The 24,371-nt window shown below is 46.2% G+C and overlaps 1 long non-coding RNA gene across 4 annotated transcripts in view; it reads left to right on the top strand.

Annotated features, from left to right (window-relative positions):
- LOC138580991 (uncharacterized) overlaps positions 1 to 24,371 on the top strand; it is a 98,322-nt gene that overhangs the window by 49,750 nt on the left and 24,201 nt on the right. The gene's annotated exons all lie outside the window — the stretch shown is intronic.

Consider the following 24,371-nt stretch of genomic DNA (forward strand, 5'->3'; position numbering starts at 1 on the left):
GAGACTATGATGAAACTCTATGCTCTCAGCAATACAGGCACTGCACGGGCCGAGACATAAATGTCACGTGGTCGGAAGCGTGACGTCGCCTCCAGGCTGAGTGCAGTGGGAAGCGGGCCTGGTGGCAGCCCTGAATTCCAAATGCTCTGATAGGCGCATGAAGACTATTTGAAAGATTTATGGAATCCGCACTTACTGTGCACTTGCCAAGACCTTGCTTTCCATCCCTTCGGCGCTCATTGAAAGGCAATAACATCCCCTTCCCCCCAAAAAATAATAGCCGCTGTGACGTGTGAGCATTGCCTATAAAAACAGTGGTTTTCGGCTCCGACTCAGATACAGTGCCAAGAAATGCGGCCATTTGCAATGGAGGGTAGTTCCAGGCATTGAAATAACGCGTGCGTCTCAAAGTACGCATAATAATGATGATAGCCTGAAAGTGAGACACAACACACAAAGAAGCATACACATACAGGACTTCATTACGCCTAAAAAGCTATTTCAGAAATGTTTCCATAATTAATAATGCCTCTTGCACATAAAATATACATAAAGTGCGATTTTCTGGCTGAACATTGGCAGGCGTATAGCTATTGTCACATCAGGACGTCACAAAATGGAGGATAATAAAGCAGTCGGTTTGCAATAGTGCCAGAACAGCGAGTTGCTGTGTCTGTTCTCTAACCAGCCTGTTGGGCGTGGACCATCTGAAGTTGGCAGGGTACATTAGCCCCCTTGCAGCAGATGGCACCTTTCTGGGGTATCATGTCCAACAGGAGGTTACGGGCCCTGGGATTCATTTTACTGACTCGAAAACATGTTATGTTTACAGCCGAAATACCTTTCTTGGGCCGGTTTGAGATGCTAGTTGGTTGCTGCATTTACTGGCGAAAATCTTTTGTGACATCTCAAATCCAAATCCCCTGTGACTTAATTTTATTTTACTATTTTTTTTATTTTTTTGTTAGGCGCTTATGCAACAGAATTGTGTTCCAAAGCGCCAATTCGCACTTTTTAGGAGGATACAATGGCAGATGAGGGTCATTCGCCCACTTGACCAGAAGTTGCTGGATTGGAAGGTGCGTGAAGACTGAGGACTGTGGGGGTAATTTCTCAGCCCCACTTCTGTTTGCAAGTAAATGTCAACATCCATTCGACACCAACCCATGGCTTGTAAATGTCCATTCTTCAATTGCAATCAAAAATCAAATCAAACTTTTTTTCGGATTTTGACCAAAAAATCCTTAAAACATATAAAAATATTTAATGGAAAAATAATACATTATGAAAGCTAAAGCTAGCTAAAAGTATGTTCCAGTAAAGAATAGAGTCTTGATAAGAACAACAGATGCAGCAATCCTGATGTTAGAGCCATGGCTAGCACAGTATTTGTGTGTACTCTTGCAGCCAAAGTACGTAAAAGGGTTGAAAGCTGCTTGTTCCTAAAAAGTAAAGACAACCTGATGTATAAAATGGTTCTTAAGGGTAAACCTGAGATTTACGGATAGACTTTTGAAGTGGCTGCCCTGTGGCAGAGACAGATGAATTGTGGGGGTTGACGTCGCCTCCATAACCCCTTGCTCATTGAATGGTGTATCCCTCCTGCCTCCCTCAGGGTTTGTGCTCACTCAAGGAGAACACTTTATTTAGTAAGTTTAAAAAAGTGCAGGAGTGTGCAGCACAGCACACTGGCTCCTAGGTTGCTAAGCAACCAAGGGGAGATCCGGTGGCGTGTGTATCTGGCATGTGCAGGTCCTTCCCGGGCACTGCCTACTGGCAAATCTGTTTGCAACCCGCTCACTGGAAAGAAGACTCAGCAAAAGTCCTAAAAGTACATTTTTGAAAATAAAAAAGAGAGTTTGTACTATTTGCATGCTGGATTGAATGTAATGCTGTGTGTATTTGTGTGTGTGTTTCTGGGATTGAGTATATGCATTTAAATGAAGTGCCTGCATGTGCTTGTATGGTAGGGAGAGGGCCACATCATGAACATTATTTATAGTGACAGTGCTGACCTACGGGACATCGTCAGTGACATACTGTGATAATGGTGGCATATAATGTGGGTAATGATGGCATATAATGTGGGTGCTATGGATTGCCACCTGCGAAGGTGTGAACGCCCTTGTTGATTTTTAATTTGTATTCACATACAATCATGAAAGTAATTCTGTTGCTGAACTGGAGGTCTGCTATTCCTTAAATGCTCCATGTCCAAATGATAAGGTATTAGGAAAGATTTCCATTTATGTAAAGTTTTCCTGCAGTTGTGTATCCCCCAACTTTTTGCTGCTGTTTTACACCCTAGTCTGGCTTTTCCAGCAGAGCACAGCCTTCAGCTGCATTCCCCTGGGCTTTTCACTCACTTTATTATGGGGAAACTGACATGCCCTTAAAGACAGTCAGTACTGGGAGACTTTGTTTCCCTTGGTCCTTGTCCATGTTGCAACTTTTCTGCAACATGTTGCAAGTGCACAATGTACCTTACAGTATAGTGCACTTGGGTCTTCCTGTCATTTCTAAGGGCCCTAGACACTCTCAAAGGATCTTTTAGGAAAAGTGCAGATGTACCTTGGACAGGGCTGGTGGCAGCTTATCTTTTCATGTATTTTTAACCCTTTCCTGTCAGGTAAACCGCGTTTACAGCATTTGGCACAAATAAATGGTCTGGCTCCAAAATGACCATGCCACGAGGTTCTTTGTCCTGTCCTTTGGCCATCTTGCCCCTTCACCTTCTCCAGGTTGTGCCGACCTGGGTCAGTCCTTATTTGGGCATGCATTCTCCCGCAAAACGCCAAGCTTTCACAGGCTACTGCATGTCTTGTGTGTGTGCTTCCAGAATGTGGGTTGAACTGTCTGGTTCCAATACACATCCTGGGTGCCAGAGAGTCTGGTGTGTTGCGAATGCCTCGGACCATTGTGGTCCATGTTTGGTCCACGTATGTTGCGCCTGTTTGTAAGCATATCTCCCACTGAGTCCTCTTCGTTTTGGCGCAAAGGAGATTCTGGATAAGAGAGGGCTCCAAACACCCATACCATGTTGATCTCTTGACTTCTCACTGAACAAAGGATAGGATCCAAGTATCCTGAAACTAAGAAGCCGAGTCGAGGAACCGCTGGTGACACACTGGAAGGTTTGGCACCATGAGCCTGCTGTCGTCCCGCTGGACCCCTCTGCATCTGATCGAACTAGAAGGTCTGGGAAGATGCTTCGACCCATTGGAATAGAGAGACTAACTATTCTCTGCACCTTCATCAAACCCTGCAAGTAAGCCTTCTTGGAAGTGTCCCTGGGCCAACCAGTGGGCTGACCAGCTTGCGCAGGACCTTTGCTATGATACTGCAGCCGTTTCGAGGAGGCCCTTGAAACTTGGTACATTGCAAGCTCTGTGTTTACAGCACTCTCACACCGTATTTCTTACACTTGGTGTTCCCAGGTCTGCAGTAAAGAGAGAGCACCCGAACCAGAGTACACACAGTTACCGTGTCACCCAGCTGTGGTGACGAACTTTGCAAGTGCCTTGCAGCTGTGCCTCTCTGTGCCCTGAAGCTTGCTACAGTGAAACTGGCCTTATCCATCCACCAGGAGCAGAGAAATTGCCACTGTCCCGTTTGGGAATCAACAGTGTAACTTTCTCGCCGAAAGGTACAGAGCCAGAGCCGCAGAATTGCCGCATTTGAACCTGCAACCGAAGTGGACTCGACTGTCGAAGTTTGGTCCGGAGTGCGCCAGAGGTCAGTGAGTAACTGCAACCCTGTCATGATGCCTACCCCCGGAGCACCAGGCCAGGCCCAGCACCCCCGGAAGCAGGCATCATGCCCTCGGGTAAAAGCCCAGCGGCCCCTTATAGGGGCTCTTTGGACTCAGTCCTGGCGCCTTTGGCGCCAGGCTCATGTTGGACATCAGTCCTGGCGCCATAGGCGCTAGGCTCATAAAGGGAGGTGTTTTGTGCACTTACCTGATGCAGACCATGCTGCACGCTTCAGGCCTCCCTGAGACCTGAAAGGGACTATTTTTTCATAGGGACTATTTTTTCACTCGGGCGTGGCCAGGGAAGGATACATACCTAGTTGGGGAAGGATACATACCTGGGACTTCTTTGGAGGCTATTTAAGCCACGCCCAGACAGCAGCTCATGCTTCGCGTTGTTCTGCTTCCTGCAGCTTAACGCTCACCGTGTCTGCTCCTGCTCCTGGACTCCAGCCACGCCCGCCTCGAACCTGGAAGACCTGCAAGGAAGGAAGAGAAGAGAAAGGTGAAAACCAAGGACTATTTCAAACTTCTTACCTGCATCCGGAATCTTCTCGCCAGCATCCCTGAAGAAAGACTTCCATTTAAAAGCATCGCGTTGCTCGCTGCAGTGCCACACTTCACTCACCTGTCCTCGAGACATCTCCCGGCTCCATCGAGGCTGTCAGCATCGGACGCCACATCTCTGCACCTATGGGAGAGAGGAAGAAACAAAAGGTGAGCAGAAGGAACACAGAAGGAAAGCCTGATTAACAGCCATAATACTTACCGGCTTTTCTTCCACATTTCGGGTCGGCGCCGCCCCGTTGGCAGGTACCGTACCCCGGCCCCTATGGGGAAAGTGTCGGGGAGAAGCTGGATCCCCCCCCACCCCCAGGGCAGTGGGGGGCCAGCAGCCATACCCTCACCAGCTATGGGAGGCCCCAACACCTCCCATATGGCCCCCAGAAATGCAACAGAGTGCCAAGCAGGCAGCAGCATGTTTTCAAACTGCATTTATTTCTGGCACAGAAAAGAAAAAAAACACACAAAGCATCGTGCACACCGCGAATTCAGGCGCCGTCTCCCCGGAGCTGTCTTGCAAGTAAGTTTTATAATCACACTGCAGGCTGACCTCACAGAATTGGATCAGCTCCCAGAAACCTATCTCCTCCTGTTATTGGCTGCAAAGTGGTGGGTTACATATGTAGCCCTTATAGAGAGCCTGATAATTGGATATTAACCTCCTGCGTCAGTGGGTTGATTTAGCTGTGCCAGCCCCCATTACCTAATTCTAATCTTGTTGCAATGTGACTTTGTTCCCATAACTTTTAGCTGAACAAGCAGTTCGCACCTGGGCTCTGGCTTGTTACAAGTTATGTTTCAATGTTGTGCGTGTCCTTGAGAAAATGTCTTTCTTTCGCAGAAAGAAAAAAAAACACACTGGGTTGCCGTGATTTATTCGCATTTGTGGATAATTAAAAAATGTCTGTCTGCAGAAAGCAATTTTATCTTGAACTTGCGGCCTTGGCAGGTCGGACTTCTTTTGCGAGGAATGTTGATAAGGCTCCCGCAGCAAGTGTTCAGTGAGTGAAATGAACTTAGCTGTAATTTTCCTGAAACATAGCTTTACACTGTGCATTTAGACCATGTTAGTTCATATAGGCATTTGCAAGCCTTTAAACAGGGATTTTTGTGTTTGTAGATTCTGATATTGCAGCATTGATTCTAATGTAGCATAGAAGTTGCACTGTTGGTGAAGTGGGTGTGTTTCAGCATATTTGTCACCCATGGGTGCGCTGGGGCCTGGTTCAAATGATAAGTGCGCTCCTTGTTCTTCCTGTTGTTCTTGTATGTAGGCGCTTGGGGTGCGGGGGCATGGATTTGGTCTCCATTTTCCCTCTTCAGTCCCCCCTCTGGTCGACTTTGTCGACCACACCACCAAGCAACATTCACCTCCTTCCGGTCTGCATATCTTTGCCAATTCCTTGAAGTGTCCATAATTTTCTGCATTGTTGTTGATCAACAGTACATATAGGAGTGTTCCCCTTCTGTGTTCCACCACACTCACTTCCCTTCGTACTTCCTCTGATCACAGGGAGTGGCCACCTTTATTACTGCTGGAACCATGTTGCGCACCGCTATCTTAGTCCGGCTCTTCCTTTCACCATGTCTCTTATTTGAATTCCGATGTCTTCTTCTGTTGTTCTCTTGCAATGTATCTCTATCTTGCACAATGGTGCTGTGCTCGGTACTCGTCCTTCCGTTATCACCTTCAAGCAACCAGGCAGTCATGATGTCATCCATCACCATGCAAGCACTAGCTAGTTCTTTGCTTTCTCTTTTCAGATGCATTTTTTGCTGATCATTCTTTGGTATGCTGGTACTGCACCCACTCATTCTTCTTTCTCGCTCGAGAAGTAATTCCCCCCTCTTTTTACTTCTCTGTCTGTTTCTCTTCTTCCGTTGTTTTCCATCTAGGTGAATGTGTCACTCTCCACATCTTCCTTGGTCATCACCAACAAGGGCATGCTGATGCGCACCAATGAACACTCTCCTCCCCAATTCAGTGGTAGTTTCTCTTGATCTTTGGATGCATGTGCTCAATAGTAGTCCATAAGCAGTGATGTTCCTGCTCTCATCTCGCAACTTCTCTCAACCTTCTTGCATCCAGCATTATTGTCCACTTCTTGTCACTGTTGTGCTGGTAACATAACGTTGGTACCTTAACAGTATACGTCCTTCTTCAGTGACCATCTTTGCTCTTTTCTCTCACTCCGTTAGGCACTTATCATATTTTTGTCTCTTATTATTTTATTTTTTCTTCTCTCCTTTTGTTTTTCTTTCTTCTTTTATTATTTATTTATTTATTTATTTATTTATTTATTATTATTTTTTTCAATCTCAATGTTGCTGTCTCCCCTTGCAATCTTCTTCGCACCTTGTCATACATGGGCGTCGTGCTCTGCTGTAGTAATTTCTGTTGTAATCAATTCTCTTCCGGCATATGTTAAAGAACAGTCAGGACAGCTCTCTCCAGTGGTGTCCCTACCAATTTTGTACATGTGTGCATGTTGTTGGTCACTTCTGATATGTGTGTTATGTGTATGTTTTACTCCCCTTGTGTCTGCCTTTAACTCTCCTTACTTTAGCAGCAGCTTTTCCTTACCCACTGACGCCGTAACTCTTCCTGCTTAGGTTAGGGAATGTTAGCAGGGGATACAGCGGTAATGCTCACTATTACAAATAATTTTCAAAGTACCACCCCCATAATTTCGTTCATCATTAATAGTCCCATCGTGAAGGTAAAAGTCCTTATTTGCGTGCCCATAACCACTTACGCTGCTGGGTCCTTGCAGCTGATGAGATGATAAAGGTGCCCGCCTGAAAATCGCAAGAAAAGCGTTAATACGTTAGTACATGTTAGTGACCTCAAGCTCCGCGAACTAAACAATCACTAAGGGCAAAATCAAACCTCCCCCTGGACATTTCGTGTTTTCAAAATTTCTCAATATGGGTAGGGAAAATCTTGGGCTGTTTATTCAATGGAAGCAAGGAAATATACTTCAGGGAAACATGCTCTAAGGGGTCTGAGGTTCTTGATAGGGTGGGCAATTGAGTGGGGAATGCTACACAATGTTTTAATCAGTAGACCTCACAGTTTCTAATGGAAGATAACATTAAGGAAATTTCCTACACATTTCTAACAGCATACATACGCAACAACCTGCATGTGCGGGGAAAAGAGAAGAAACAAAACAGTGTTACAGCTGTAGGTGCAAAAAATGTAATATGAAACTCAATTAAACTTTGGAAATGCGTGTGTCAGTCCCTATTCTAGTTGCTAGTGTGCGTTGGACCATGGGATGGCCATGTTTCCCTAACTCGGGAGAGTTCGTGCTATTTTGCAGTTCATGAAAATCTCTTGCGTTGGCCCTGTTGATCGTTGCTCCCTCGTTGCCAGGGTGGCCACCGCTTTGTAGGGCTTGACGCCTTACACTTCTGACAAAGTCTGTCAGGAGGGGAAAATGTCCCACTGTAGTCCATAGCCATTGGGTGTTGGTTGTCCGTTGTCTTCAGGCCTGCCCTGGGTCCTTTGTATCTGGCGAGAAATGAAATGGAAGCGCTTGAGACCTGAGAATTTACATATTCTTCATTTTCTTGACCTAACCTCTCTGCACTACTCTCACACTATTCAGTGTCCTAGTGGGAGGAGCCAATGGTACACCTATGCACCATCCTGTCACCACCTGGTGGCGTTCAATGACGGTCTGACTGTAAATTATTACACAATTCGGAATGTACCCAGAAAATTGGTAGGCACTTAATTTATGTGAAGATACTCATTACACACTTGGATCATATATATGCAATTTGGGTGCTAGTGTACAAATGGGCCTTTGGATCCTTGTATTTACTGTGCTTTTGTTGTAAGCTGTTTATAGTGCGTGCCTTTGTCCCGTGGGGCATCGGGCACTGACAAGCTAAATAGGGAAACATCAGGGTGGTAAATTTGTCATATGGGGTGGCTGTGTTTCTAAATTAAGTGCACCATGTTACTTAGTTAAAATAATCGCAGGGTTTTTAAATCTTTTTTTTTTTTTTTCTATGGCTCCTCTCTCACTTCTCAGAGCGTGCCTCGCAGTGAACTGCAGGCACTTTAAGCTGGTACTAATGAAATCCGCTACCAAGTTACTCCCATTCTCTCTATCCCACCCCATGTCCACTTTTTAAAGCCTACCTACTCTGTTAATTACTCATTTAGTCTAGTATTTTATTACTCCACTACTGTAATTACTGTTACATTTAAACAATATATATTTCTAATTACTGTTACATTTAAACAATATATATTTCTAATTACTGTTACATTTAAACAATATATATTTCTCCCCCCAATATCTGCTTTCAAATTTTAATACAACCATCATTCTCCAGTTCGTGCAGCAATGACCTCTTTCCCTATGTGTGTTGGCTAATGCATTTGTGCCAGTGTTATTTTCAAAAGCGCTAGTGGCAGTACCACTTGCACTGTTATTTTGTCGCCAAATTAATTCTGTTGGGAACATGGATCATCCACCCTTTACCCCTATTTCTCTCCTCCTGTGGTGAACTGTCAATGAAATGTAGTCCTCCCCCCTCAAGTGCACCTTCTTCCACCTTGTGTGTCTCATTTAATTGTTCTGTGTTAATCGTGTATTCATGAGCCCAGTCTCCTCACTGAAAGATGTGTGCTCAAAATGTAGCTAAATGTACTCTCTTGTGATGCGCTATCATTATGCACCCCCCTCTGTACCGTGCACCCCCATTATTCTTAAACAATCTTCCTTACTTTCAACATGTGTATGCCTGGTGTTTAACAAGTTATGGATTTCTCTGTTAATAAGGTGGTCATATCCACATTGCTCATGATGTCACAAATGTCTCTTCCCTAATGCATGGCCTAGTCGCCCCACTGTCACCCAGAAAAGAAAATGTTTTGATACCTATCACCACCCCTATGCAATTGTCCTCTGCATTATTGAGTGTGCGTGAGTGTGTGTGTCGGCGCGCGTCTCGCCCGCTCTGTCGGGGAGGTGGAGCATGAGTGTGTGTGTGGCAGAGTCAGTTAAATCAAGGTTGTCTTGGGCTGTCCTATTAGCGGTATAATGTCAATCTATGTCCTTTGAAAGGTTTGTTCCCCATCAGGAAGACCCCACCCAGTCATGTAACCGGTACCATTGCTATTGTGTCAGTGTTCTGTATGGGTGCTGGCTGCTGTGCAGTGCCCCTGTGTTGTTATTCTAGTCAGTCCTGGGGTAGTGGTGCTGTCATTTGTTGTGTCTGTACATGTAGTGGTGACAGTACCTGGATTGGTGCTTGTGGTGTCTGCTGAAATGATCCCATCCTGCCCCATGTATCCTCCCCACATGGGCGGTGCATATTGTGGTGATTGTTGACACTGCTATTGTGATTCTTGTGCGTGTGTGTTGAAGCTGTTTTTAACTGCCCCTCCCATCGCATGCTTGAATGATTTATTTTGTGCCTACTTGTCCTCATCTGCCTTTCTCTGCCCCTGTGTCATCAAATATTACACTCCCGGAGGTTCAGAAGGGTGAGTCCCCTCTTCCCTCTGCTCGTGTTTGTTCAACATCAGCTGACCCCTCGCATTTTCCTTTTCCTTCGTGCACACAGTTCAACTGTAGCCATGTGCTTTTAAAGCTATTCCCGTGTAAGTGCTGTGTATGTGTGTCCTTAGCGATTGCTGCACGCTTCTGGAGAAGCCGCCTATGAGCAGCCATGGTCTTTTTAATTTACCTTCAGTACTTTTGAATCTTTGCACACTATGTTTTACTGACTTATTTCATCATGGAAGCTGTGTGCTACACAACAAGTGAAGGGGAGTCATTTCTGTATTGTGTGATACATTTTACCTCTATTCAATTCGAAAATTTCGGTAGTCCGCTGTTCAGGGAGCAAAAGTTAGAAGATAATTGAACATTTTTTCAATTTCTGTGAGCCTTCTTTGCTCCGCACCTTAGCCAGTGCACTCCACGTGCAATCCATCTTCACCAAACCATTGCCTTCTCCGGCACACCCCCACAATCTTGCGCATGTGTCTTCCACACAACGCCTCTGGGTCACCTATTCGCCAAATCCAAAACCACACCACTATCTCCTCACCATCAAAACTTTGTGTCCTTATGCATCAATCTGAAGGTGACGTCACCAAACTAAAAACACAATGCAAATGAAAAGACAAATGTGCATACACATAACAATAACCCATTTCTCCCAACCCCACAAAAAATCCCAAAATAAAACCCCACAATCCCCACAGCTGTCTTCCTGTCTCAACTGGAACAAGGTAAACCACAATAAACTCTTATAATTGGACTGCACACACTGCGTCGCCTAGTGCATGATACGCTCCTCACCAGGGGACCTTAACCAGCCAACTATCTTCCGCACTCGGGAACAATCTAGCTACCTCCTGCGGGAAAACATCATCCACTCACTGAACTAAAACGCTCAATTAGCAGGGAACCTCATCTACTCATTGATCTATAACGTCAATTCATAGGAAATCCAGACCCCGTACATGAAATCACCATCCAGACCAATCAGCGCGGCACTCCTGTTCTAGACCAATCAGCGCGGCACTCCTGTTCTATGTGTAGGGAGTCACTACCCCACCCAATATGCTCAAAAACACAAGAAGGGACCACTGCCACCACCCCAGTCCCAACTACAATTCACGTGCCGATCACTACCAATGCGCTGAATTTTGTGACAATGTACAATCACCCACCACCCAATTTACAATCCCTCCCTAAAAATAAATAAATAAAAAAAACACTTTAACATTTCTACTTTAAACATTTCCCCCCCTCAGAGCCCATGTTGCTGGTTTACTTACATTTTCCTATGCTGCACTGGCAGTTGCACCACTGCTGGACACTCCCTCAATGCGCTTCACCGGACCCCTTCTCCTGCAGGGCTCTCACCTGCCCTCAAGCGGGGTATTTCCAAGTGGCCCCCGAAGCCTTTAGCCGGTTACGCGTTTTTCCGGTGGTCTTCAGGTGCAGGCGAGGGTCTCACAGCTTCCTTGAGTCGGCGGCAGGGAGCTCAGTCCATCGCAGAGCTTGCGCAGGCAGAGCTCAATTACCCATGTTACAATGAGCAATGAGCCTCACAGAGGGCACCAACTTGTCGGGGAGAAGCTGGATCCCCCCCCACCCCCAGGGCAGTGGGGGGCCAGCAGCCATACCCTCACCAGCTATGGGAGGCCCCAACACCTCCCATATGGCCCCCAGAAATGCAACAGAGTGCCAAGCAGGCAGCAGCATGTTTTCAAACTGCATTTATTTCTGGCACAGAAAAGAAAAAAAACACACAAAGCATCGTGCACACCGCAAATTCAGGCGCCGTCTCCCCGGAGCTGTCTTGCAAGTAAGTTTTATAATCACACTGCAGGCTGACCTCACAGAATTGGATCAGCTCCCAGAAACCTATCTCCTCCTGTTATTGGCTGCAAAGTGGTGGGTTACATATGTAGCCCTTATAGAGAGCCTGATAATTGGATATTAACCTCCTGCGTCAGTGGGTTGATTTAGCTGTGCCAGCCCCCATTACCTAATTCTAATCTTGTTGCAATGTGACTTTGTTCCCATAACTTTTAGCTGAACAAGCAGTTCGCACCTGGGCTCTGGCTTGTTACAAGTTATGTTTCAATGTTGTGCGTGTCCTTGAGAAAATGTCTTTCTTTCCCAGAAAGAAAAAAAAACACACTGGGTTGCCGTGATTTATTCGCATTTGTGGATAATTAAAAAATGTCTGTCTGCAGAAAGCAATTTTATCTTGAACTTGCGGCCTTGGCAGGTCGGACTTCTTTTGCGAGGAATGTTGATAAGGCTCCCGCAGCAAGTGTTCAGTGAGTGAAATGAACTTAGCTGTAATTTTCCTGAAACATAGCTTTACACTGTGCATTTAGACCATGTTAGTTCATATAGGCATTTGCAAGCCTTTAAACAGGGATTTTTGTGTTTGTAGATTCTGATATTGCAGCATTGATTCTAATGTAGCATAGAAGTTGCACTGTTGGTGAAGTGGGTGTGTTTCAGCATATTTGTCACCCATGGGTGCGCTGGGGCCTGGTTCAAATGATAAGTGCGCTCCTTGTTCTTCCTGTTGTTCTTGTATGTAGGCGCTTGGGGTGCGGGGGCATGGATTTGGTCTCCATTTTCCCTCTTCAAAAGGACAAGAGACATTTCTGGGGAATGATAAGGACATTTAGAGGGATCGCCCTCATCACTACTCACCTCGGCAGTTTAACCCCTCGACGCATTGCCTTCATTCTGCACCTGAAATAAAGGACAGATCACAGGTTAGAAAGACAACATAAAGGGGGCCTCACTTGAACTTTGAACTTTCATACTTACAGCACATCGCTCAGGAAAGTCAAGTGGATTTTGCCAGCGCCATTCTGAAAACCAGTGAAGTAACTGGACGAACACGCGCCCCTGCACCAGAAGCAGGATGGAGAGTTCATCCTTCTAAACCATAAGGTGAGCTTAAACCGGGGTTTGGAGGAAGTTAGAGAGGAACAAAGGGGGAAGGGGAAAGGGGGGAGCTAGCACACTATTCTGCAGACTGCTAATCCCCTTTCTCATCTGCAGAAGGATATTCCTACGGGCCAGGCAAGCACGATTTGGAGGTCCTGTCCAATCGGTGTTCCGGTCCTGCGCATCACGCTAGAAGAGGCCACAGCAATCCAGACTAGACCAGCGCCCCCGTGGGAACCAGGTGAGCGTTACAGAACGCAAAGCCTTCCTACAAATTCCCACCTAGGCGCTATGGAAACTTCCGAAACTGACCAGTTGGCCCAATTACTGGGGGAATTACGGGCCGAAGTACACGCCGCTCATCAAGAGACTAGTGCCCTCAGGAGGGAAGTGATTGTAATAAAGGATAGAGCTGATGACCTGGCTAGACAACTTTTGCAAGGTCAAGCTGGACAAACTCCTTTACCCGGTTCCGGGGGGAACCCCGCTCCTGTGGTTTCCAGTAACCCGGTGCAGATTAATCTACCTGGAAACATGCCGCTGGCCCCACCTGAACGCTTTGCTGGGGACCCCAAACGATTCGCCGTATTCATGAATCAGTGTTGTTTGCACTTCCTATGCAGACCTGGGGCCTTCCCTAATGATCAGACCAAGGTAGCCTTTGTGTTGTCATATCTCAGCGGCTGTGCTGCCGATTGGTCAGTCCCACTGGTAACTCAAGATGACCAGATTCTTCGTGATTTTCAAGGATTTCAAACAAGCATGGAAAGGTTATTTGCTCAACACTCCCCGGGACAGGCTCTGGATGACGAACTTCTATCTCTGCAACAGGGCAATCAAGACCTTCTATCCTACATTGCAACCTTCAATAGACTAATTGTGGAAACTGGTTGGCCAGAGGATAAAAGAATCACGTTATTCTATCGAGGTCTACGCGGAGAACTTAAAGATGTCCTGGCACAAGTTGTAAATCCGCCCCAAGAATGCACTGAATATATAGACTTAGTGGTCCAATTGGATCACAGGCTGCAAAACAGAAAAGCAGATCGGTCCAAGTTTGAAACCCGGGTGTTGGCCAAGACCCACGCTAACCCCAAGGGGGCTGATGCCTCGGAGCCTATGCAAATCGGAGGTGTTAAAGGACCCCTAACTCAAAAAGAACAGGAAAGAAGACGACAGATGCAATTATGCCTTTATTGTGGGTCCTCTGGACACTTTCTACGAGATTGCCCGGTTAAGCCGCCCAAGAAGGTGGTAGGAGCCGCTGATAAAATCCATGGAAACTCTGTATCGGGAAATGACCACGCCCGGCAAGCGTAGGGGTCCGCTTGCCGAGCTTGAAAACTAACTCTCAGACCTCGCATTTCATTGTGCCAATAGTCCTCGTAGATCCGGAACAGCCTAAACGGTTGCATGCTATAAAGGCATACATCGATAGCGGGGCTATAGGAAACTATGTGGATCGAGAATTGGTCTCTAGGATAAACCTCCCTCTGCGTCCTAAAACCAACAAAGATGTCATCACCACAGTATATGGAACCGAAATTGCCTCTGGACCGGTAACACATTCCACAGCTGAGGTGACACTTGTAGGTCCGGATGGCCATCGGGAGGCAGTTGTGTTTGATGTAATCAAGGCTCCACAGTTTCAGCTTATTCTCGGAATCCCTTGGTTAGAGACACATAATCCTCGAATTGATTGGCGAGCGAAGAGAATAACCTTCCCGGATTGTGCACAAACCTGCTACCCAGAAAATCCAAAGATTAATCTAGCATCAGTAACCTCTGTCCCCGTGCAACTACCTCCAGAGTACCAAGACTTTCAGGACGTCTTCCAAAAGGAACAGGCCAACACGTTACCTCCCCACAGATCGTACAATTGCCAAATCGATCTGGTGCCCGGTGCACAACCCCCTTGTAGCAGGATTTACGCCCTTACTGAACCAGAGAATCTGCATTTGAGACAACATTTAGATCAATACCTCGCCAATGGTTTCATTCGCCCGTCAAAGTCCCCGGCATCCTCAGCTTTGTTCTTCGTGCCTAAAAAAGAAGGCAACCTTAGAACTTGTATTGATTACCGCGCATTGAACCAGATAACTGTTAAAAATCGTTACCCTCTGCCTCTGATCCCTGAACTCCTTGACCAGGTGAAGGACGCTTGCGTATACACCAAGTTAGATCTCCGGGGGGCTTATCATCTAGTACGAGTAAAAGAAGGCGACGAATGGAAAACGGCCTTCCGTACAAAATATGGACTATTCGAATACTAGGTGATGCCTTTCGGGTTGTCAAACGCGCCTGCAGCCTTCCAATTCTTCATGAACGATGTCCTTAGGGAACTCATCGATGTCTGTGTTGTCGTGTATATCGATGACATTCTTGTGTACTCCTCTTCGGAATCTGATCACAGAAAGCATGTCAGGGCCGTACTAGAGAAACTGCGCCAGCACAAACTGTTTGCCAAGCTGGAAAAATGTGTTTTCCATACCACCGAGGTTGAGTTTCTCGGATTCATCCTGACACCTAAAGGGGTCCGAATGGATTCACGGAAAGTGGATGCCATCCTCAAATGGCCATCACCTAGTTCGGTGAAAGGTGTCCAAAGCATGCTTGGTTTTGCCAACTTTTATCGCAGGTTTATCCCGGAGTTTTCACGTGTGGTGCAACCCATCACTGCACTCTTGCGAAAAAATAAACGTTTTGAATGGACCGAGGAAGCCGAACAGGCCTTTCGGGAGTTGAAAGCTAAGTTCACGTCCGCACCTATTTTGAAGCACCCGCGTCCCGATCTCCCATATATAGTCGAAACCGACGGGTCCAGCTTAGCCATGGGAGCTGTCCTGTCTCAGAGAGACCCTGAAACCAACCAACTGCACCCCGTAGCATTTTGGTCCAGAAAGTTCTCGCCACCGGAGATAAATTATGCGATCACCGATAAGGAACTATTAGCCATTAAGTCCGCCTTCAAGGCTTGGCGGCATTATCTCCTCGGCGCCCGGCATACCATCACCGTGATCACTGATCACCGAAATTTACAATATTTAAAAACTGCCAAGGCTCAATCGTCTCGACAGCTCCGATGGGCTTTGTTCTTTGCTGAGTTTGATTTTGTAATCACCTACCGCCCCGGCTATAAGAATGGTAAGGCGGGCGCTCTATCCCGAATTGGAATGGAAGAAATAGACACAAACTCAGAACCTGTGCCGATAATTCCCGAACAAAGAATTTTGGGGATAACCACTTTACAAACCCTTGAAGACATTCAAGCACGAGTGAAACAATTCCTGGACTCTTCAGCCTTGCAGGATTGGATCAAAAGGGGGTCTAACTTTTCAGTCAAGGATGGCTTACCTTACTTCCAAGGACGCTTATTTTTGCCAGAAAAGGAATTGCAAGAACTGGTTATTTCCCGTCATCATGATACCCTGATGGAAGGACATCCTGGCATTTCCAAAACAGAGGAAAAGGTTAAACGACAATTCTGGTGGCCTTCCTGGCGAAAGGATATTACATCTTTTGTGATGTCCTGTGGAGTTTGTGCCCAAAACAAAGGTCAAAAGACAAGACCCGCAGGTCTTCTTCAGCCCTTAGACATTCCACCAGCACCTTGGCACACCCTGTCACTAGATTTTATCACGGACCTGCCCTCTTGTAATGGTTACAATACTATTCTGGTCGTGGTGGATTTATTTTCCAAAATGGCCCACTTTATTCCGTTGAAAGGATTACCTTCAGCCTTTGTTCTTGCCAAAGAATTCCTCGAAAATATCATCCGTTTGCATGGATTCCCGTCCATACTAGTCTCCGATCGAGGAAGCCAGTTTATTTCTCATTTTTGGAAAAAGTGTTGTCAACTGGCACAAATCTACGTAAGACTCTCGACCAGCCACCACCCACAGACCGATGGTCAGACGGAGAGAACGAACCAGACCCTTGAACAATATCTACGATGTATGTTGCACCAATAAGAGGGTAATTGGAAGGACATTTTATGGGTGGCAGAATATGCATACAATAACTCGATACACTCTGGAACTGGTCAGAGCCCCTTTTATACCCTATATGGACATCACCCTCGTACTTCAGACTTGGACTCACCTCTGAGCCTTGAAATGCCCGCAGTGGACCATTTGCATTCTACGATTACTGAAGCCTTCAAGGATGCAACAGCACATTTGCAACATGCGAAAGGGAAATACAAAAAGAATGCGGATCTGCAATGAAGAGAGGCGCCTCCATACCAAATAGGGGATCAAGTATGGTTGGCTACCAAACACCTATCACTCAAGGGGCCTCGAACTTTTAATCCAAGGTATTTAGGCCCTTACTCGATCAAAGCTATAATCAACCCAGTGGCAGTCAAGCTCGATCTACCAGCTAACATGCGGATTCACCCCATTTTTCATGTGTCACTTTTGAAACCAGTGCACCCAGGAACCAGATTAACAAAGCCACCAGAACCGATTCAGATAGATGGGGAGGCTGAATTCGAGGTGAAGAACATTTTGGATTCTAAGATCTCAAAATCAAAACTTTTCTATCTAATTGATTGGAAAGGGTACGGGCCTCAGGAAAGGTCTTGGGAACCCAGTGATCACGTACATGCACCTCGGCTGGTAAAAAGGTTCCATCGGAAATTCCCAAACAAACCGAAACCTCCAGAAGGAACGACCTTGGGAGGGGCCTTGGGGGGGAGTGCTGTCATGATGCCTACCCCCGGAGCACCAGGCCAGGCCCAGCACCCCCGGAAGCAGGCATCATGCCCTCGGGTAAAAGCCCAGCGGCCCCTTATAGGGGCTCTTTGGACTCAGTCCTGGCGCCTTTGGCGCCAGGCTCATGTTGGACATCAGTCCTGGCGCCATAGGCGCCAGGCTCATAAAGGGAGGTGTTTTGTGCACTTACCTGATGCAGACCATGCTGCACGCTTCAGGCCTCCCTGAGACCTGAAAGGGACTATTTTTTCATAGGGACCGTTGGCAGGTACCGAACCCCGGCCCCTATGGGGAAAGGACAAGAGACATTTCTGGGGAATGATAAGGACATTTAGAGGGATCGCCCTCATCACTACTCACCCCGGCAGTTTAACCCCTCGACGCATCGCCTTCATTCTGCACCTGAAATAAAGGACAGATCACAGGTTAGAAAGACAACATAAAGGGGGCCTCACTTGAACTTTGAACTTTCATACTTACGGCGCATCGCTCAGGAAAGTCAAGTGGATTTTGCCAGCGCCATTCTGAAAACCAGTGAAGTAACTGGACGAACACGCGCCCCTGCACCAGAAGCAGGATGGAGAGTTCATCCTTCTAAACCATAAGGTGAGCTTAAACCGGTGTTTGGAGGAAGTTAGAGAGGAACGAAGGGGGAAGGTGGAAAGGGGGGAGCTAGCACACTATTCTGCAGACTGCGAATCCCCTTTATCATCTGCAGAAGGATATTCCTACGGGCCAGACAAGCACGATTTGGAGGTCCTGTCCAATCGGTGTTCCAGGTCCTGCGCATCACGCTAGAAGAGGCCACAGCAATCCAGACTAGACCAGCGCCCCCGTGGGAACCAGGTGAGCGTTACAGACCCTTACTGGTGTCCCTAGTGCATCTATCAATTTTTGCACAAGTGGCCGCTGAGTGCCCCTCTCCTTTCCACAGATAGCCTGAGCTATCAATCTATTCCTAAATCCTGGAACCTGTCCTACCCTCACGGGAAGACCCTCCACGAATAGTGGGAACGTATTCTGCATCGTCTCACCCACCTTCCTGAGCTGCTACAGACCCTACAAGAGACTCTGTTTTCGCCCATCTGCACTACAGCGTGCGCCATCATTGCAAGTACATTTGAGAAGTAGGCTCCCCTTTCCTTAGGGACTGCACTGCCTTTCAGTTAGGATTGTGATTACTGCAGAACTGCCTAAAGACTCTTTGCATTACCTGTTTCCTTCCCTTTTCTAGGTTGTGGACCCATTTTGTGCATTAACCCTTTAGGCCACTTGGTCTTGTATATATGTATTTTAGTAGGATTGTGTTGGTTTAAAAGTGTTACTGTTAATAACTATTGTGTTGAAACTCAAAGGCCTTGAATACATGTATTTGTATTTTTAATGTATATACGCCTGACTGGGAGTGATTTGTAAGTGTCCTGTACTCTGTGTGCTCATCAAGGTCTTTCAGTCACCCTCACCCCTCCTGAGGCCTAGTCTTGACCGCTGCCAATGCTACCTTGATTGGTCTGGCTTGTCCAGAAGGTTACTCTGTTCCAAGAAACTAGGCTGGCCTTCTGAACCTCTTCCCAACAGGTCAGAGTTCAGAAATTCATCTTAACATAAGGCACAAATGTGGCTTTGTTGTAAACAGAGCAGGTTCAAAGGTCCCATACACATCCCAGAGAGATGCTGAGCCACAAAGTTCCTGCAGGAAGAGTTGACATTTTAATCTTCTTCACGTCTGATATAAATTAGAATAATAGTATGCTTTAGTCAGCCCGGTGGTGTGTACATCTTTAAATACAAGCCATGCTTGGTTGTGGAATGGTGACTGTCATCTGTGTGAGCAGGGCCATCTATTACAGGACTGATGTGTATTGGTGGCTAGGGTGACTGTGTCCACTTTTGCTATGTGCAACAATAGCCAGGATACTGCCACTTTGATTCTCCAGCAGGAAGGCTAACATCTTATTCCAGGGCATAGACACCTCCGCATGAGGTCTCCTACGAAAGCTGCTTCATAGACAGAACTGACATAAAGCCAGCCTCACACCACAAGAAGATAACTGGAGTCCCTTTGGAACCAGCATGCATGGAAAGGGGCAATGTTAGAGTAGCCTGAGAGGGAAGGTAGGTCTGGAGAAGGGTTTCACCTTTCTGGTTTATGTTAGGGATCTTTTCGTTTTTCCTGTCTCCTACATTCCTAGTGTGCAAAGTACTATGGTTGTGATCTCATAAGGCAAAGAGCACTTGTCACAACAACAGGGAAGGGGCCCTTACAGCTGGCTTGCTTTGAATCAATCCCCTCTGACAATTTGCCTTGAAAAGGTGAGGGACACCCCATTCTCTGATTCATCTTTGGACCATCAAGTGAGGAATGATACACTTTTGCACCTCTGTTGGGAGTGCAGTCCAGTCCAGAGTCCTCTGCCATGGAGAGGAAGACAGAAGGCTTCCAAGGCTGACAAGAGCTATGTCCCCTAACATCTCCAGGTTAACAGTGGGGTTGGTTGCGGGTGGGTCAATGCCTCTACAGTGCCTGCACTGGAACCAGGCTCCTGTTCACTAGAAGTGAAACAGCTTTTGTACGTGCAAGGTCGGAGATCACAAGCACTCTCCTTGTCCTGGAGTCACCTGATTCGGACTCCCAGCAATCACAGAACCGAGGAAGTGATCCCTGGCTCTCCAAGCATTTCTGAGCCACATCAGCATTGGTGTGGGCACCACCAATGCTGTCCAAGCTGCTGCATTGGAACCGCTTACCTCAATGTTCAAACACCTCTCTATCAGCAAGTTTCACCCATCTCTGCATCTGAGGCTGGACTAATATTCTAGCATCCATTCCACAACTCAACACTGCTGCCTGGTCACCAGCCTCTTCGACAAACCAAGCCAACGCCACTTTATTACCCGGTCACCATGATGAGCCATGCTCACTGCAGAAGGCCAGTCTCTACTTCTCTGCTGCCTTCCAGTGCTTCCAGCCTGATATTGCCAACCACCCCCAGCATCTTCAATCTGCAAACCATTGCTACTGCCGACCCTGGCTGCATCCTTAGACACTGTGCTGCCTCGACCCGCTTGACACCACCCCATCACTGAAAGCACCCAGACTCCAGGATTGATGCTGAAAACCTTGTCTCAACATTGTTGAGCCCCAAAAACAAGAATGTTAAGAGGCCATGTTGGGATTATTGTGACTTTAAAGCCCCCCCTTCTCTGCCTTGTTCTTAAATACATATCCTTTGAACAGTGACATTATGCTAATCTTTTGCCTACACAACCCAGCTCAACAACCCGGATTGCCTTTTCACAAAAGTCTGCCTTCTCTGTGTTTTCTTTTACAGGACTGGGATTTCCTACTGGTCTCTGATTAGTTATTTGGATTTTATTGTTTTGAAAAAATGCAATATTCTTGTAGAACATCGATTGGATTTTTCTTTATTTTAGATTTTTATACTTAAGTTGTGTGGTTGCTACGGATATCACCTCACACAGCTCCTGAAGAGAATATCCTGCCCTTGGCTTGCGTTACCACAGAAGGTGAAGGAGATATAGTGTTGTGCTGGGTCTGCTTCATCTTTATGAATGGGATCACTGCTGGTTGGATAGTAGTATGGAACTGAGTAAGCAGTTTAGCCACTACTCATGCCTGTACTGCTGCAGAGCAGTAGTCATTTCGTCACAGTGGGCGCAGCATCATGAATGTGCTATGCAGTAGCAATGCTGGTATATATTCTAGGCTCAGCTCCATGAAAGTGATTTAATGTGGCAATGCTTATATAGTGGGCACATGTTCAAGAAAGTAATTTATAGTTAACAGTAAAGGCATAGAGTGGCCCCAGCATCATGAAAGTGATTTACAGTGACCATTACTGGCATCGAGAGTGGCTGCAGAATCATGATAGTGATTTATAGTGGCCATAGTGGCATAGATTAGGGGCAGATCTTCATCAAAGTGATTAATGGTATAGATAGGTTTTGGCCTTGGACTCATGAAAGTGATTCACAGTGACCATTCTGCATAGATATATTGTGGCCGCAGCTTCATGAAGGCGGTTCACAGTGACCATGCTGACGTAGATATATTGTGGCTGCAGCTTCATGGATGTGATGTACAGTGGCCATTACTGGCATGGATAGATTGTGTCTGATTCTCCAAGAAATTAATGTACACTGCTGATTACTGGAATATAATGTGGCCTTATCTTCATAAAAGCAATTTACAGTGACCATTACTGGCATTACTCGTGGCTGCAGATTTAAGAAAGTGATTTCCAAGCACCATTACTGGCATAGACTGTGGCCACAGCTTTATTAAGTCATTCACAGTGTCAATGCTGGCATAAATCATGGTTGCAGCTGCATTAAAATGACCTGTAATGAAATGCTGGCATATGTTATAGACAAAGGCATCACAGAAATGTTGTATAATACTCATGTGTGCAGGTGATATGGCATTTACTGGATTTTGTCATGTGAACTATTTGTGAATTGCATGGCTTTTCACCCTTCTGTAAAATGCACCATTTTAATACATTACTTCATTAATTAGGGCTCCCTCGCTATGTTCAGTTGCTTGTGCTAATCGGAAGATGTTAATGCCCCTCCAGTAAAAATATTCACCGGCCACCAACGACTACCCTGCTAGTACCCGCTCCCGGTGCAAAAAATGCCTCTGTGGCTAACAGAAATTAATTTGCCCCATAACAGAAAGACCCTTCTGATAAGATCTGTTGGAATAAAAATGCAGGCAAAGTCGGCGTCCGGCTTTTTCAACCTTTTCAGTTCAAATGGGCCTTGGCGCACTGTGCAGCTACCCCGCGTTGGCAGTCGAATGAAACAGAAACAAACTCCTTAAATTTGGAATATTAAATGTGTGCAGTGTGCATCATACAGGCTGCCTTTGCTAGCGCCCTCAGGCCATATCCTCCTTCAGGCAGTGTCCGGTAACGTTCCTAGCACCTCATCGCCATTTCATTCAGGTTTCCCTGACATTCGCACCCTGCTGTCAAAGAGTGATTAACAGTTTTTCAGATGACATTTCGTTGTTCAGTCCTCCGCTGGCAATCCTATTATGATCTGTAGCTAATCACCACCTCACCTAAATCTTTTTGATTTTATTATAATTTAAAAACCAATGGTCACCTTTGACTGTTTTTCCCAGCTGTAAGGCAAGGGGGGCCTTCAAACACCATGTTGAAATAGACCCCGACCAGTCTTGAAACACCTTCAGCCGGCCCTGAATGCAGGTCTACCTATGTGCGGACCACTCAACCACAAAATAGAAATCACCACAATTATAGAGTGGTAAATTTCATCACGGACAAAACACAGAAAAACCCCGATTTCCTTTTTGTTTTTTTTAATTTGTGGGTGTCCCCCACCCCAAGCCCCCTGGTTTCTTTAACATTTTAACGCCACCCCAACCACATCCAGACCCCTTTTTACCCCTTACCCCACCACCCTTTATTTATTTAATTCATGTTTGCACTGTTTTTCTGTGTTATTGTCCGCTCTGAAATTTACCACTGTGTTTTGTTTGCAATAAAATGACTGGATACCGATATTTTATCTTTCATATATAACCAAACCAACCTTCTATGTGTATCACTCCAGAATAAATTGCTTAAAAAATCTTCCAGTTAGAAAGTCATATTCATCAGTCCAGAGTAATATCCAATGAATAGATGGTTGGGAATTAAAATGGTCAGTTATATACTAGAGATCCAGTTCACGGTGCACATAGAAGGGTATCACTACATATTATCCCCACCAAAAATATCGCCTTATATATGGTCGTCTGGAATGGCCATAGGCGATATTTTTGGGGGGATCATTTTTGAGGTTTTTGGGAGTGGGGGCTGCAGGGACGTCCCCCGCTCCTTTAAAAATAATGTGGGGATTGCGGGGGTGCCTCCCTCGCAGATTCCATGCCTTAATATTGCCACAAAAATATGGCAATATTTTTGTATGATGATATTTTTGCGGGGATATTAACACATGGATCCCTTAGAAGGTGGAAGCAGATTGTGGTAGGACAAGAGGCAGAGTTGGAAGCAGTTGCCTACCAGCTGGAGCACCTTAGATTCTTCCAAGCCCCAGATGCCCGACCAATAAAAAGCCTGAGAAGGAAATCCACCAGTCAAGAAAGCCCATGTGCATGGATGGGCGGTTTTGCTAGCAGAGGTGTCTCGGCACGTGCAAGCCTTGGTGCCATCAGGCCGGGTATTGTTTGAAATATTGCCCGGCTTTGACAGCTCCTTCACTGGCAGTTCAGGCACCCGCCTGCGTTGGAATTGCTATGTTGAATTACTTCACCCACTTTACAGATTCCCACCCATAACAGTAACTTGCCGCGTACCCGCATAACCAAGCAGAAATAATCAGACTAGGTTAAGAGAATATTAAAAAAATGTAATGCAAAAGAATTGAACAATTAAAAGGAGGGGTAGATAAAGAATGAGAAATACTGTTCCAAGTCACACTGATGACTGTTATGAGAAATCATAGCAAGTAAAGGGGGGCGGGGCGGGAATCCAAGGTTTACACATCTAACATACTCACCCCTTCACACACCAGTCATCTTGACCTTGTTTGTGTTCGACTTCTTAAGAGTGGGCAGTTGTGCAGTGCAGTTGTGCAGTGCTCACAATCAGGAGTTTTAGACAGCGGATTATGATGTGATAGGCGTTATCGACCAGTGTAAGATGGCCCCCAGCATTGGTGAAAGGGCAGCGAATATGTGGTGGTGAGCATGCAGATCTTGGGTACTTTGTGTCCTAGAAGAGTGCATCATGTGCCAGCAGTGTCAATGCCCTGTGGCTGGCAGTAGTCTATACTTCTATTCTTTTCAGAACTCACAGAAAGGAAATTGTGGCCACCCAAAATGGCGGT

This window comes from Ambystoma mexicanum, chromosome 3p, assembly GCF_040938575.1.
Source record: "Ambystoma mexicanum isolate Mex_15411 chromosome 3p, UKY_AmexF1_1, whole genome shotgun sequence".
Lineage (NCBI taxonomy): Eukaryota > Metazoa > Chordata > Amphibia > Caudata > Ambystomatidae > Ambystoma > Ambystoma mexicanum.